Source organism: Sminthopsis crassicaudata, chromosome 3 (genome assembly GCF_048593235.1).
Source record: "Sminthopsis crassicaudata isolate SCR6 chromosome 3, ASM4859323v1, whole genome shotgun sequence".
Lineage (NCBI taxonomy): Eukaryota > Metazoa > Chordata > Mammalia > Dasyuromorphia > Dasyuridae > Sminthopsis > Sminthopsis crassicaudata.
The window spans coordinates 276,171,782-276,188,293 of record NC_133619.1 but is presented as its reverse complement, the minus strand read 5'-3'; the positions used below and the strand labels follow the sequence as shown (position 1 = coordinate 276,188,293).

The window sequence follows — 16,512 nt, the reverse complement described above, 5'->3', positions numbered from 1 at the left end:
ATTCAAACCAGTTCAAATTGTTCAGTGATGAAGAGAGCCATCTACACCCAGAGAGATGACTGTGGGAACTGAATGTAGTTCACAACATAGCATTTTAACTCTTTTTGTTGTTGCTTGCTTACATTTTATTTTGCTTCTTTTTTTTTTTAACTGGTTTGATATAATTTTTCTTATGTACCACAATAATTATATAAATATGTATGCATACATTAGAATTAACATATATTTCTATCATGTTTAACATATATTAGAATACTTGTCATCTAGGGGAGGGTGTGGGGGAAGGGAGGGAAAATTGTCCATGCAGGTTTTGAAAAATAAAAAAAAGAAATTACAATTGATCACTGCATTAACCAGAAGTCTGAAGTCTTCCAGTGACCAACTCTCTTCCTTTGGAAAGTTCTTCTCTTAGTCTATTTCCCTTTGCAAAGGAAAATTTTGAAGCCAGAATTACAAGCATGAATTGGTCCATAACATGGAAACTGTTTTAGATCTCTTCTATTCATCTATTCTTTCTGGAACTTTCTTTTACATCTATTTTGGAGTAAAAATAATTTCCAATCCAGAAAAAAAAACCCACATAGAAGCAAATGTATTCAATAATAATAAAACAAACATCATATAACACTTTGCAAAGATCTTTATAATTTTTATCTCATTTCATCCTCATAAAAACTCTATCAGTAAAGAATGACATTATAAATAAATTAGAGGAACATAGGATAGTTTACCTCTCAGACCTGTGGAAGAGGAATGAATTCATGTTCAAAGAAGAACTAGAGATCATTATTGATCACAAAGTAGAAAACTTTGATTATATCAAATTGAAAAGTTTTTGTACAAACAAAATCAATGTAGATAAGATTAGAAGGGAAACAATAAACTGGGAAAACATTTTTACAGTCAAAGGTTCAGATAAAGGCCTCATTTCCAAAATATATAGAGAATTGACTCTACTATATAAGAAATCAAGCCAATCTCCAATTGATAAATGGTCAAAGGATACGAACAGACAATTCTCAGATAAAGAAATTGAAACTATTTCTAGTCATATGAAAAGATGCTCCAAATCATTATTAATCAGAGAAATGCAAATTAAGACAACTCTGAGATACCACTGTACATCTGTCAGATTGAAAGAATGACAGGGAAAGGCAATGCAGAATGTTGGAGGGGATGTGGGAAAACAGGGACACTGATACATTGTTGGTGGAACTGTGAATACATCCAGCCATTCTGGAGAACAATTTGGAACTATGCTCAAAAAGTTATCAAACTGTGTATACTCTTTGACCCAACAGCCTTGCTACTGGGTTTGTATCCCAAAGAGATCTTAAAGAAGGGAAAGGGACCTATATGTGCAAGAATGTTTGTGGCAGCCCTCTTTGTGGTGGCCAGAAACTGGAAATTGAATGGATGCCCATCAATTGGAGATTGGCTGAATATATTGTGGTATATGAATATTATGGAATATTATTGTTCTGTAAGAAATGACCAACAGGATGATTTCAGAAAGGCCTGGAGAGACTTACATGAACTGATGCTGAGTGAAATGAGCAGGACCAGGAGATCGTTGTATACCTCAACAACAATACTACATGATGATCAATTCTGATGGATGTGGCCATTTTCAACAATGAGATGAATGAAATCAGTTCCAATAGAGCAGTAATGAACTGAACCAGCTACATCCAGCGAAAGAACTTTGGGAGATGACTATGAACCACTACATAGAATTTCCAATTTCTTTAATTTTGTCCACCTACGTTTTGGATTTCCTTCACAGGCTAATTGAACACTATTTCAAAGTCTGATTCTTTTTGTTCAGCAAACAATTGTTTGGTCATGTATACATATATTATATTTAATTTATACTCTGGCATATTCGGCATGTATTGGTTGACCTGCCATCCGGGGGAGGGAGGAGAGGAAAGGTTGAGGTGAGGGGTTTGGCAATTGTCAATGTTGTGGAATTGCCCATGCAGATATCTGGTAAATAAAAACTGTTTAAAAAACAAAAACAAAAAAACAAAAAAAAAATCTCTCTCAGGTAGGTAATAGTATTATTCCCATTTTGCAAATGAGGAAACCAAGACAGACAAATAGATTTGCCCAGGGTCACATAGCTACAAGGTATCTGAAGCTAGATTTGAAGTCATTTTTTTCTGACTCCTGGTCAATACTTGGTCAGAAATCTTTTCTTAATTTTATTCAACTTTGGGGCTGGGGGTTGTGGGGGAGGTGAAACAGCACAAAAACTCTCCTCCTAGTTTCTATGATCACAACCTGACACTATGTTTGGTTCCTGAACCATATAGAGGGAAGCTGTCTTTAAAATCAGCTCCTCTTTATTAAGGATTATGTTTGGATTACAACTGAAAGATAATTCTCAGCAAAGCATTTACCAAGAAATCATTTGTATAATTCCACATAGCCCCTCCCATTATAATCACTGCTAAAAAAAAAAAAAAAAAAAAAAAACTGCCAATTATTATCAGAAATGTTCCATCAGAATTGTTTATTATTCAGGGTCTACAGAGCCAAAATTCCCAGAGCAACATAGATTTCAGCTGTTCTATTTCTTATGTGGAGTTGGTGCTATACCTTTAAAGAGAAAGAAATAGAAAAAAAGAAATTCTCTCATTAGAGATATTACTGGACACTTTCCTGAACAGCATCATAGGATTTCAAACTTTAAAAAACTTTATAACAATAATAAATCTAGCCCTTCTTTTTGTAAATGAGAAGACGGTCCCAGAGATATTAGATGATTTGCTCAAAGTCACACAAGTACCAAAATTTGTACTCAAATCTTCTGACTACAAATTCAGTGTTCCTTTAATTGTACCACACTGAATTTTTCCATTTAGGGTCCTAACAAATAACAGTGACTAACATGTATGGCTAAAATCAGGAGCAAGATGAGCTTTATTGTAGGGGTATCAGAAGTGGCTCTGAAAGTAGTTCTAGGAAAAGAATCCAGAAGCAGGTCAAGCCACAAGATCCTTGTCAAAATCCCACTATATCCTTCTATAGTGTTCCTTTGGATACATATATCCTGGCATTTGTTAAAGTTTGCCTCAATACTTTATAATGATTGAATGAATTATGTAACCAATATAACATTAATATGTTTTTTAAAAGGAGGGTTTTGAAGCAGCCAGAAAAAGAAGCAGTGATCACTAAAATTCAGCATAGATGGATTGAGAACATATTGTATCAGACTAATTTTCCCTTTATTGACAGAGCTATATTGGGAAGAAAGAGGAGGAAGAAGAGAAGGAGGAGGAGAATGAATGAAGGTATAACTAATATGTTATCACTTTTTAGACAAACCCTGAAGGGAGACTTAGCATATTAGTTAACAGAATCAGGATCCCAAAAGATCTCTGCAAAGCCTGAACATTTGATTAAATCTTTTAAAAAATGAAATTTAACAAAGATAAATGTAAGTATTTGGGCCAAAAAATCAACTTTACAAGTACTAAATGGGGGTGGAGGAATATGGCTAGACAATAGGTACATGAGAGAAAGAGAGAGAGAGAGAGAGAGAGAGAGAGAGAGAGAGAGAGAGAGAGAGAGATATCTAGGGTTTTAATAAACACCATAATGAATTCATTTTGATCCTGAATCAAGAATATAAAATTATAATCCCTATTCTTTTTTTTTTTTTTCCTGAGACTGGGGCTAAGTGACTTGCCCAGGGTCACACAGCTAGGAAGTGTTAAGTGTCTGAGACCACATTTGAACTCCACTCCTCCTGAATTCAGGGCTGGTGCTCTATCCCACTGCGACACCTAGTTGCCCCTATAATCCCTATTCTAAAAATAAGGTGTATTTGACACAATAGATTTATAATTAATAAGTTTTTCTACACCTCTAAGGTAAGTACCTCAAGACCAACCTAAATACCTCACCTTTGCTATGGTTATTATGGAATATGTATGCATAATGTTACAGGCAAGGGGTCATAATCAGTTAATGGTTATGAAATAATGAGAAGCTCTGATTCCAGACAAAAGCTCAGCTGTAGAACCCAGGGTTCCAGTGGGCAGAATTCAGTTCTATCAGGTGATGGGAAAAGAGGATATCTGGAAAGCAGACAGCATTATTTGGGAAATAGTTCTCTTCCCAATATACTACCTTCCACTTCAAATGTCTCCATGGAGCAATAGATAAGATTTGGAGATGGTCAAAAAGATCCTAGGGACATTCTGCTAGACTCTCTTGAAGCTAACAAACCTATTTTCTGGGTCTGGTCATCTAATAAGCTCTGTATTCACTTGTTTCTAATGTCAACTAATCCATATCACTTCATCTCATCTTTGAGACTAGAATTAGAGACTTTGGGTAGGTTCAAATCCCATCTCAGATGCTTGCTAGCTATTCGATACTGGACAAGTCACTTAACTTTAGATTACCTCAGCTTCCCCATCCGTAAAGTAAGGGGATTGGACTTGATTTCTCTTAAAATCCCTTCTGGCTCTATATTTATGCTCCTGTGATTCCATGATCCTCTGACCTCCCTTCATAGCTCATAAAGCAGTAAGGAGATTCAAAGTAGAAAGCTATCCTATGATTTCCACACATTTCCATGTGATGCTGGAAGTTATTCAACCATTCATAATAATAGTTGAAGTTCTTTCTTTCTGTAGTGGAATAAATCCTGCTTTCAGATCACACACTTGGAGTCAGAGAGACCTCAGGATCCAATATTCTTATTTTACAAATAGGAAACTGAGACCCAGATAGGCAGGCAATTGACACGCAATGTCACATAGTCAGAGTGGAATTTCAGTCCAGATTCTCTGCATTCAAACCTTATATTCTCTCAATGCATCACAGATCCCATATTATCTGCATGGCCTTTTTCTTGCTAAGGTTCAGTTTTTTTAATATGTAAAATGAAGTAGGAAAGGTAAAACTAAAGGATCCTTAAGGTCCTTTCCACTTCTAAATCCTCTGGTGTTATTGATGAGATTGAGGAAGATGACAAATGATGAGATTCAGAAAAGCAATTGGCATCTGATACTAGGGTTTGACATCAAACATTGGGGTTCAGTCGTATGACAAATTCACAATGGCCTTTCTCTCTGGCAAAAGGTAGGTTTATTTATGAGAAGAGGTTATAGACAAAATTAAGAGGTAAAATAGATACCAGGAATGATAGATATGAGTTTTAACAATTAACAGAGGAAAAGACAAGTGGAGGTTACAATTATCCAGAAAAAAAGGAATACACTTAGAAGAAATATACCATTGAGTAACAGGCTAAATCCGTAGAGGAATTTAGCACCGGAAAAGAGTTAGTTAACTATAAGAAGGAGGACACTTTGAAGCATGGGGGAGAGGATGGTAGAAGAAAAACACCAAGGCTGGCTAATCCAAAAGGATTCAGCAGAGATGGTAAGGGCCACAGCAGATTTATAGGGGAAATTTAACCCCAGGGGTTTCACATCTGACTGGATACAGTAGGTGGGGTTATTCAAGACTCTATTGGGATTGGGCCTATTAGGTTGAGCTGATCCCCATCAGAATCCTTCCCTGCTCACCTCAGGGAGTAATCTTATCAGAACTTCAAGCTTTCTCTGCCAACCTCTCTTAGTGATCTAAGACCACATCAGTTATTGTCCTTGGATAAGGATCATCATCTCCAGATTTCAGTTTTAAAATACAAATACTAATGGAAAAGAGGAAGAAAAGGCCAGTTCATTAAGACCCCTACACTTTAGTGTGATTGAATTTATCAGGTAATGAAGTAGATGAAGCAGACCTAAGAACATTGGACACATGGTAAAGTACGGATGGGGCCTATGAAGATGGGTGGTGCTGATAAAGATGAAGCAGTACATGGAAGAGAAGATACTGAAAACCAACAGTCTATGTCATCCATTGTAGTGATCAGTTAATTCTCCAGTCTCTCCCCTTCCATCCAATCACAAAGTGATCTTTTGCATAGTCACAGGGTCATAGATTGAGAATTTTGAGACCTCAGAAGCCATCCATTCACCTCCCCCCACTTATACAATTGAGAAACCTAAAGTGACTTCAAACTCAAATTCCAAATCTAGCTTTCATTTAACACAGAGCTAGAAGCTCTCTCCTTCAGGGTCCAGAGCTGGAAAAAAAAATCCTCAGCCCTTTTTACCCAAGGAAGCTCTGCCAGGATGTTGAGGCAAACATCAGACTGAGGGGCTAAAGCAGTGAGTGAAAGCCAAGGTACAGGCTCATTGATGGGAAGGGAAATGCTTCGAATAGCTTTTGTTCCCCTACAAGAAGTAGGAAGGGAGTGGGTAACATATGTCAGAAATAACAATAATTAATAATGAAAAGGATAAAAAAGGGCTTAAAATCCTACAGCTAATTTGCCTAGAGGCTTATTCATACAGGAGCCTCTCTCCTATCCACCCAAAGAGAGTAAACAGTGAAGTAGCAGGAATTGGCTGCCTGTATTTGGAAGAGAAAGGAGATTGTGCATAACAGAGGCTTTACATGACATTCCCTTTATACTAGGTACTCAGTCTCATTCTGCTGACCTTGGAAAAGGTGTTGTTCAGAAGGTCAGGTGATCCTCTCCAGTAGCCACTTAGGGGATTTCTTGTATTCCCCAGAGCCTAGGTGTCATCTTGGGTCGATTGGAAAGCTGGCAATCCTGGGACCACCCCAGAGACAATGCCAGTGGATACCTTTGTACGGAGAGCACACAATGCATCTCCCAGACAGAGTTAAAGGGGAGGAGGGGAAGGCTACAATGAAAGAAAAGCCCTTGGGTTTGGAAAAAAAGATCCTAATCACAGGCACTAACCTCTACAAAATGCCTCTAAAAGATTATCTTCTAGGTTTCCCAAACTGAGAAAGCAGCTAATAATCAAACAGTTCCCTCTCCCCTCCCCCATATCCATACAATTCTTTTTTCAGACATGTTTCCTTTTATTGCTCCATTTTAAAATTTGAGCACTGGGAACACTTCCTGCTCCTACTAGAATGGGAGCACAGAAGGGCTGACTTTCTATCATTATTTAAAGGTGCCATTGCTGAGAAATGTGCTTCTGAAAATCCAAGATAATTCCAACATGAGGGAGGAAGAGGAGAAGTCAGTGTCATGAATATCAGGGTGGCAGAGTAGAATTTTCAAATTTTTATCCCATTGGCTGGTGATAGGCCAAACTAAAATAGACAAAATGTATCTTGCTGAGTTTATGTCTGTGCAGTACCCACTCTGAAGCACTCCCCCATTTTGGCATTCTTACTTATAGATGGGGTCCCTGGAGTTCTGGATTCTATTTTAGATTCTAAAGTACCCTATGTATACCTTCTTCTAAAACTATAGCTCATGAGCCCCCACTAGTGTCCTTTACAATGACAATCAGGTAGGCACTTAGCTTTTAGCAAAGGCATTTATTTACTAAGATGGCAAGGAGGGGAAAAAGTTATAAAACATTCCCCTCTTAAGCCTGAGACTCACTATATCACCTAGAGATCTAGGAACAAGAGGACTTTAACTAAGAACATAATGTTAAGGAGGCATTTGTGTAGGATATCTGTATTGCAAACAATTCCTGATTCTATAGGACCTGAAAATCTTTTTTTTCTTCATAGAGTCCTCATGCAGCTTTCTTCATGCATCTGGTACCTAAACTGAGTGTGTTGCTCAGTTATGTTCCCACGATTTGTTCTCTTCTAAAATCTGACTCTCTCCTCTACTTCTAGAAGTTACACTCCTGGAAGCTGCTTCTTTCTTCAAGTGACTATCTATGTCTCTGTATATTGTCTGTCTAGAGTGATCCTTCCTGAACAGTCTCCTACTAGTCCAGTAGCTCCCATATAGCCAATGGTGGGAGAGAAAAGAGAAATTACATTTTGCCACATTTTGGTGGTTTTCTCCACAGGTAAGTTCCCAGCTTACCTCCTAAAATTTAGCTGTAAAGTCACCAGGAATGTGAATAATTGTCTTCTCAACCAAAGAAGAACTCAGAGAAGTTCCCTCTAATACCATAAGAGAAAGAGATTCAGTTGTATAAAAGGATCTTTTTTATGAGTGTCTAGGTGAGAGAATGAAGTGGATGGAATACCAAATTTGGAGTCATGAAAACATGAGTTCAAATCCTACTTCAGATACGTTGGCTTGCTATGACCCTGAGCAATTTACTTAATTCGGACCAAGTTTACTCATTTGTAAAAATAGAATAAGTACCTATCTCACAGGGTTTGTGGGGAAAATATGTAAAGGGCTTTGCAAATTTTTATCACACCTATGATTCTATATCATCCTCACCAAGTTTTCAGCTACAATTTGATAAATCATTTAGCCCCTTGTTAAAGATTTTGGAGTCTAGAGGGTTGAAACTGGCCAAAAATAACACTTCTACATCTGGAAGAGAATAGTTCTTTCACCAATAGAGGAAATAGGTATGATAAGTATGATATTTTGGCACCCTTCAGAATAGACCATAAAGGTGATTGGCCTCTAAATATATCTTTCCAAAGCCAGTGACTCTCTAAGTTTTAAGAAAGCAAATTCTTCTTACTTAGGTCTAAAATACAAATGGCATTTCAATATTTTTGAAATTGGGCCAGTGTGGAAGAGCTACTTATGAAAAAGAAACACTTAAAAAATTGAGACAGGTAGTGAAGGACAATGCTGGAAGTATAAACTCTATTTCTAAATCCGGTGGTAATTCTGTACCATGATTTCTGCAGATAATTAATTATAAGTTGTCTTGTATGCTACTTTAATCGTTTCATGTAAGTCAGTCTGCTTTTCCAATAAGATTTGAGGTCAGAGCCCATGTCTTTTACAGTCACACTCCCACCTAATGGTTAATTGATTTCATGAAAGCATGACTTACTGGGGCAGTTAGTGCCAGAGGAATGATGTTATGGATAGGAAACACATTTGAAATATAGCAGGACATTGAAGGCCACTTGTCTTCAGGGGAAGCAAAGGTCTTCAGAGTCTGTTTGTGTGAATCTCTGGGAAGAGGAAGTGGTGCTACTGTCCTGTTCTAAGAAGCAGGGTGGAAATTTGGAAAAGTAATGCAAGTAATGTTGGAGACAAAAAGATAAACTAAGATGGAGGATTTGGTTGTGTGTAGAGCAAGGGATGAGAGGGAAGGGATAGAGGTAGGAGGATGAAGGTTAGAAAGATACTAAAAATAAGGATAGGGGAATAGCCATTATATCTATTGTTTGAGAGTAACCAGTTTCTACCATTGTTCCTGCCATTTTTGCCAGACCTCGATGCCTTTGACCACCAGCACCAGATGGAACAGCCTGAGGCCAAACTGAGAAGCATATCCTGTTAGTGCTAAAGTTTCCCTAACAGACAGAAGATTCATTCAGTCAGTGAAGGGCCTGTCTCTTTTCTCTTCTCTTGCTCTGTCTGAAAGCGGATGATCATGCAAAGCATTCCTTTCAAGTTACATCTATAATTTTTGTTTAATTAATCTTAATGCCAGACAGATAAAATCTGGCCCATCACAACTGTTTCTGATGTGTATGTTTCATTATAGTGAAGGAAAAAAACAAAGAAAAGGGAGCTGTGAAGACAAGAAGTACAGATGAAGATGACAAAGGGCTGATTCTATCTAAATACTTTCTCAATTGGGATCTCAAAAACTATGAGAATCTTTTTTATTTTTAATATTTTTTAATTAAATGCTTAAATGAAGTAACAAACATGAAGCTAGACCGCATGTTCCACCCCTAAAGATTCCCTCCAAATTGTGGCAAACAGACTTTGTGATCAGGAAAATGCTCCAGACAAGTTTGCTCTCCCATTACACACCCACCAATCCCATCTCAGTGAGATACTAATAGAAGTGTTAGTTACTAAAGGAAAATCAAGCCTCAGTGCTTGCAAAAGAGAGAAGGTTTAAAAAGGAGGCTCCACCTATATGAAGGTGGACATCCTCCAAAAGGAAATCCCTAGTTTTATGCCAACCTAGATGAGCCCTGGTATCCTGGAATGGTTTAGTAGGGTCCTTAGTATGGTGGTCTGGGGAAGACATGAGGCAGATTGGAGCCAAGCATGGCAGGCAATATTAAAGCTGAACAGAGGGAATTCGGTTCCAGGAATTCTATGTGATCCCAAAACAGGTTGGGGGGAGAGAAATATGGAAATGAAGGAGGGTTAGTGTGAATCTCTCTTGGGATAGGGAAGAAGACTGAACATACGAGAACAGTTGTAGAGCAGAGACATGAGATGAATTGACAAAGTGACCAGAGGCATGACAAATGCATGTATCTGGGATAATTTGGGATGAGGAGGGACTAATAGAGAACTAGAAAGAAGGGAGAGGGAGGAGAGGAGAGAGGAAAGAAGAGGAAGGGAGGGAAAAGGATGGCAAGGGAGGAGAGGGAGGGAGGGGAATCAAATGATTCCTTGCCTGCCCCTGTTCTTCCCCATGGTAGGAGTGTGGGACTGAGCTGAGTGAATTCAGAAAGCCTTGGGCCATCCAAGGTCTGAGGACAAAGCTGAACTGAGTCAACCGGCTGGAGAACTGCTAGCAAAAGCGATCTTCGAGGCAGCTCAGAGTACTGACGTTTAAGAATCCCAGGGGCATCGGAGAAGTCTTAGGCGAGAACACGGGTCGGCTCAACCTAGCACACCGGGGCATAGATGAGGTAGGAGGGATTGATTATAATGTGTTAACGCCAATCACTCTTATTAGAAAACGACCTTGGTCACTTTGTATCTGATTTCTGCAACTTTTCCATCTCACCAAGTTCTTAGCACAATTCTTGACACACAGTGGATGCCAAAAAGCATTAGCCGAATTGAACCGAGAAGGAATCTAAGTGCCCCATGGGAGCAAAGCAGGCGGGGGAAAGAGGAATCCGAAATACTGTCGGGCCCCGGACTCAGGAACACCGAGGAAAAGTGAAACCCAGATCGAAGCACAGAAACATCAGCTGCAAGAGGCAAAGACGACAGCTGCAGACAGACCTCGCTAGAATTAGGCGGACGCGGGGCAGCACAGTTCACCTTGAGGCAGAGCGTCACAAGCTATAAACAATGACGAGCGCCCTTCGGAGAGAGCAGGTGCCATCATTTGCCAGAGGACAGGCTGCGGGCGCAGTCGTCCTCCTCAGTGATTCCTTGTGCCCTATCCCGACCCGAGAGAAGTCAGCCCTGGAGAAGGTGACCAGTGACCGGGAGGAACTGAAACTTCTCTTCCTCCCGCCTCTCCTCCCCGCCCACCCCCCAAACCAGAGAGCCTGGGGTTACTCTCGAACAAGCCGGATGGATAGCTATTTGTGAGTTCCGTTAGTGGGTTTCTCAGGCTCTCTCTCTGTCACCAGCCTCTCTCTGTCAGGTCCCCTACACTGGGTGCTGTGAAATGATAAAGAGAGCAAAATGTGGCTCTTCCGACGCTTAAACGATAACGAGGAAGACACTTCCATATTTTGTAAGATCTGAGCAGCTGCTCTTTCCACCCACATGGAGCGAACCTTGCTCCCGAGCTTGAGTGGGGGTGGGAATGAGAGGTGGTTTGAAGTGCTGGGTGGGAAGGAAAAATCAGCCCGAATTGCAGAAGCTGAGGAGAGATCTCGAAAAACAAGCAGCCATCGCGTAACACGAATCCCTTACTAATATCGAAAACGAATGAAAAACTGAATGAATGAAAAGCACCTATTAAGTATTAACTTCGAGCTAAGGGCTGAAGCTACAAATCCAAAAGCAGGAGTCATCGGCCCCCACTTCCACCCCTGTCTCCCTTCGCTTCTATGGCTTCCTTCAATTCCCAGCTGAAATCCCACAAAAAACTTAATCCTAGTGCCTTCACTCTGTGGGATTACTTTCAATTTATCCTGCAGATTGCTTGTTTGTACAGTTATTTATATGTTCTCTCCCACGTTAGAACGTGAGTTATTCGAGGAGTTTCCCCAGTGTTTAAGCATGTCGGCTGGCATATAGTAGGCACCTAATGTTTTTCGACTGCCCAAATATGATTTTCTTATAGTGTGTCAAGAAGGGGAGTATATTCAACTATGTGGAAACACCACATGCAAAGAATCGATAGTGGGGGAGTATATTTTGGTTTGGGAAGTCACATGGAGAATTAATTGACATTTTTTTCTTAGAGCAGCAATTATATTCATTTGATTACTATTCCCAGAGAAGCAGGCATAATCATTAACAAATGGTCATGGGGAGAGAGGAGTGTAGCTAAATAGCAAAGTAGGTAGAGTGCCAGCCCTGGAGTCAAAAGAATCTGAGTTCAAATTTGATCTCAAACATTTACTGGCTTTGTGACCCTAGGCAAGTCACTTTACCTCAATTGCCTCCCCAAAAAAGAGTGGCCATTCAGCTTCCACTGGAACTCCTTAGGTGAAAGAGAACCAACTAACTCTTGAAGCATCCTTAAGCACTTTTGGATATTGCCTAATTGCTACAAAATTCGGTTTTGGAGTTGTTGGATTTTTCCTTTACATCAAGCCTAAAACTATCCCTCTGCATCTTCCCAGCTGCAGTTCCTAGATCTGTCCTCTGGGTTCAAGCCAAACTAGTCTAATTTAACTTTTCTACATGATATCTCTTTAAATACAGAAGCATGCCCATTATCTGTTCTTAAAGCCTTCTCTTCTCCACGCTGAATAACTCTAATTCCTTCAAATGATACCACATAAAAAGTGTAACCATAAAAAGTACTACCGGGCCTTAGGAGTTAGAATGTTGTCTTTTCTTTTTCCATGAAAGAGTCCATCTTAATTCTTGGCTACGTACACTACAGGCTCAGTTCTAGAGGACTCTGACAACTTAAAGGAAGAATTAGATTATATTTTTCACACTCTTTGGATTGTTATATTGTACCATCATCTCTACCTTGATGAGTATTGGGGGAAATTACTTAAACTTACATTTGTTCCAAGTGTGTGGTACAGAAAATGGTGAGGTGTCACCATTTAATAAAAAAGCAGAGAGATCTCTAGAAGGAAAGCAAAGTTTATTGTACATTATGGAGAGAAGGGCATGCTACCCCTGGAGCAGACACTCAAAGGGAGGAAGCACCTCCTGTGGGCAGGATTTGCACCTTTAATCCCTCCCACCACTGACCCTCATCCTCACTGGCTAAGAGTCTTACATTCTAAACTTGAAATCTACCTGAGAAGTTGAACTTGACCAATAAGTACATAGTTGCCTATATTTGACTGAAATAGGGAGGAAATGATGTAATGGGAGGTTAGCAGGAAAGGGACTCAAGTATGCCCTTGACTCAATCCTCAAAGTCCTTCAGGCCTACTCAAACTCTGAAATAGATGAAGCCTTACTCAATTTTCACAACTGTTTTGAAAGATCTCACCTCATCTCATTCACAAGTAAAAGGTTTCCCCAAAAGACAGAATTGAAAAGTATTCAAAGTGCAATATGAATCAGGTATGGGAGTTACTTATTTCCTATATACAAAAGAGATGCTCAGTACAAAAGACTGTCACAAGTTCAAATTTACAATGATTCAAAACAAATAGCAATAAAAAACTGATATTAAACTCTCCCAGGAAAATGGTACACAAACCACCAAAACATAAAACTTCTGGTAGGACTGCTAAATAGATATTTTATATTTCACCTTGGCTCTGCACTGTCCAAGAAATTCCCTCTAGGCCTATGTTTTCTGGAAAGCCAGGTCAGGGTTGAAGTCATCCTCTTGTCAGTGGTCATTTCAAATGGCGAATCACTTCCCCTCCTTGCCAGTCAGCTCCAACTGAAGGACCCAATATCTCCAGATTTCTCATTCTAACAAGGTGACTTCCACAGAAAGAATTGTCCATCTGCAAATTGCTATTCAAACACAGAAACACAAAGCACATCACAGTTAGGGGACTGAAAATGAATCTCACATTCAGTCAAGTCAAATTTGTGCTTTAGCTGCTATATGTTTACATTTCTGATGGGATGAGGAGGAAAGCAGATCTTCCTCCATCCCATACAGAAGAGGCTTTATAATGGTGGTAACATGACTTATATCTGGGAAATAAGGAAATAGGCAGAGAGCAAATTATTCCCTTTTAAGTTCTGCTCAATACAGGGCTCTTCCTGTTTAGGGGCCAATAAAGGGATTGCTTTATAACATCCTCTAGTTACCTTCAATGTTGGCCAGAAATAGTAAGGGCAACTTGAATCAAATGTTCTTGATGGCCCCTCATGGTTACTGTTAGATTTTCATGACATATTCTCAACTAAATTTTCTTATGAAATTATGGTCAACTCTCTATAGATCAACCTCCCTGGAGGTAGACTGGTTCTTGGTGATAGATACACAGTCATCACTGGGTCCGTCCCTGAATTCTTTCTTGCTTGGTAGAACTTACCAAACCCAATACATTGTCATAGACTTAATGAAACCAGATTGACCTTTATACCATGGTAAGGTATCTGGGAGGGGGGGGGGGGACTTTAGCAGAAGTATGGAGGAAACAGAATGTGAATATATACAAAGAAATTATAAGCAAGGACAAATTGGTGTCATACAAATTAGAGGAAAAGGAGATATAGCAACAGGTCTTAAAAGGTACCTAGAACAGCACTGCTGGCTTATGAATAGACAAAGCCTTGAGCAAAATTGTGGAGTAGGCTTATTTAATCTTCAGGTCAGAGACAGAGATAGGAACATACAAAAGATTGTTGCTGGTGTTGTTCAATCTGGTCCTACTCTTTGTGACCCTATTTAGGATTTTCTTGACTGGAGTAGTTTACTATTTCCTTTTCCAGCTCATTTTACAGATGAGGAAACTGAAGCAAACAGGGTTAAGCAACTTGCACAGGGTCACACAGATTGTTGGTGTTGTTCATCAGAGAAGATCAAACATCAGAACATCATGACCAATGACATTACTTGCAAATGAATTGAATTTAAGTGAAGCAGAGCTGTGTAAAATTATCAGTCTCATTCTGTGCTCCAGAGCCCTGAGACCAGAGGCAAAACATAGGTCAGGAAAACTGAAAATGGATCCAAATGCAGTGGGGACTTCAGCCTTTTTAAGCTAAGGTCTTTTTAAGGTCTTAGATTGTCTGAGACAACACCTATTCAGTGATGAAAGACTAGGCAAGAATTGAGGCAAGAATAGTGCAGTTTGCCTTCATAAAAGAATCAGTCTGAGTGGAGTAGACTCAAAGTTTCTAGCCAAAATAAAAATAACTATTTACATTCACTCTGAGCCATCAAATTCCAGAGACTTGGGCTGGGACCATTATTAGCCAATCAGAGAGAACCATTGTGATTTGGATTTAAGTCATAATCAAGTAACTGCATTTGAATCCCAATGGACCTTATCAAAGCCTGGTTTTTCAGAGCTATATTTCATGAAATCATAAAAGAAAACTACATGAAACAAAAGAATTAATTGTTCTGATTTTTTTAATGATAGAATAAATAAGTAGGAGGTAAATATCTAGCCCCTAACCCCCTAGATATCTTGGGAAGCATCTAATCAAAATTTATATTTCTTTGGACAGAGGTTTTGACTCATCACATAGATAAGTCTCATTCTGTTGTTATTCTCACTATTGCTATTGGCATGTATTCACTTTTGCAGTTATGTTGTTTGAGCTGTTCAAGAAGCAAATAATCTCTTCAGATCTCTACCATGTTTAACATATATTTGACCACTTGCCATCTAGAGGAGGGCATGGGGGAATGGGGTGAAAATTGAAACACTAGGTTTTGCAGGAGCTAATGAAGAATTGTCCACGTGTATGTTTTGAAAAATAAAAAAGCTTTAATAAAAAAAAAGTTTCAAACTTTTCTTTATTATTGAATGTCTATCTTTTGTCTTTTGTGGTTAATTTGCAGAATAGGTCACCTTGGATAGCATTCTGAGTTCCATTACTTTTCAGAATACATTACTCCTTTCCCTGTTTCTTTTTCTAGTGGTTGGGAAATAGTCTTATATTATTTGAATATCCTTTTCTTTATATTTCAAGGTCTTTCTCCTGATAGCTTATAGAACTTGTTTCTAAAATAGATTGTTAGTGCTATGTGTCTTAAGAGTTTGCATCACTGGGTTTTTTCTCTGGAGGTGATCTATGAATTCTTTGACTTGGGATTTAATTTTCTATGAACTGCCTATAATATATCCTGCATTATGGTATTAAGGACTTTTGTCCTGTCATATTCTTTTCAGAGACCTATGATGTTTGGGTCATCTTTATACATTCTGCCTTCAAGATCGCTATGTTTTGCGTGCATAGTGAGAATATTGTCTTTTAATGGTTTTTGTTGTTGTTTTTTGCTTCTCTTTTTCTAGGTTGCCCATCATTTCAGTGTGTTTGCATTCTCAATCTATTGTTCTCTCATTTACTTCTTTGATGAGACTTGTCATTGCATATTCAAGACTTTCTATTTTGCTCTTCCCCCCCCCACCAAACTCTTTTTTTCCTGTATGGGACATAAATTCTGCTTTCATAATATATCACTTCTCTTTTAAACCATTGAGGAACAAACAGCATGTTATAGTTTCATGTTCTCAAATTTTTTAGGATCCTTTGTCTCATCAAGTATTGAATCA

At 38.9% G+C, this 16,512-nt stretch overlaps 1 pseudogene; it reads left to right on the top strand.

Moving 5' to 3' along the window:
- The window catches only part of LOC141562027 (histone deacetylase 1 pseudogene), a 155,546-nt pseudogene extending 146,241 nt beyond the window's left edge, over window positions 1-9,305 (top strand).
- Window positions 9,306-16,512: the final 7,207 nt, after the last annotated feature.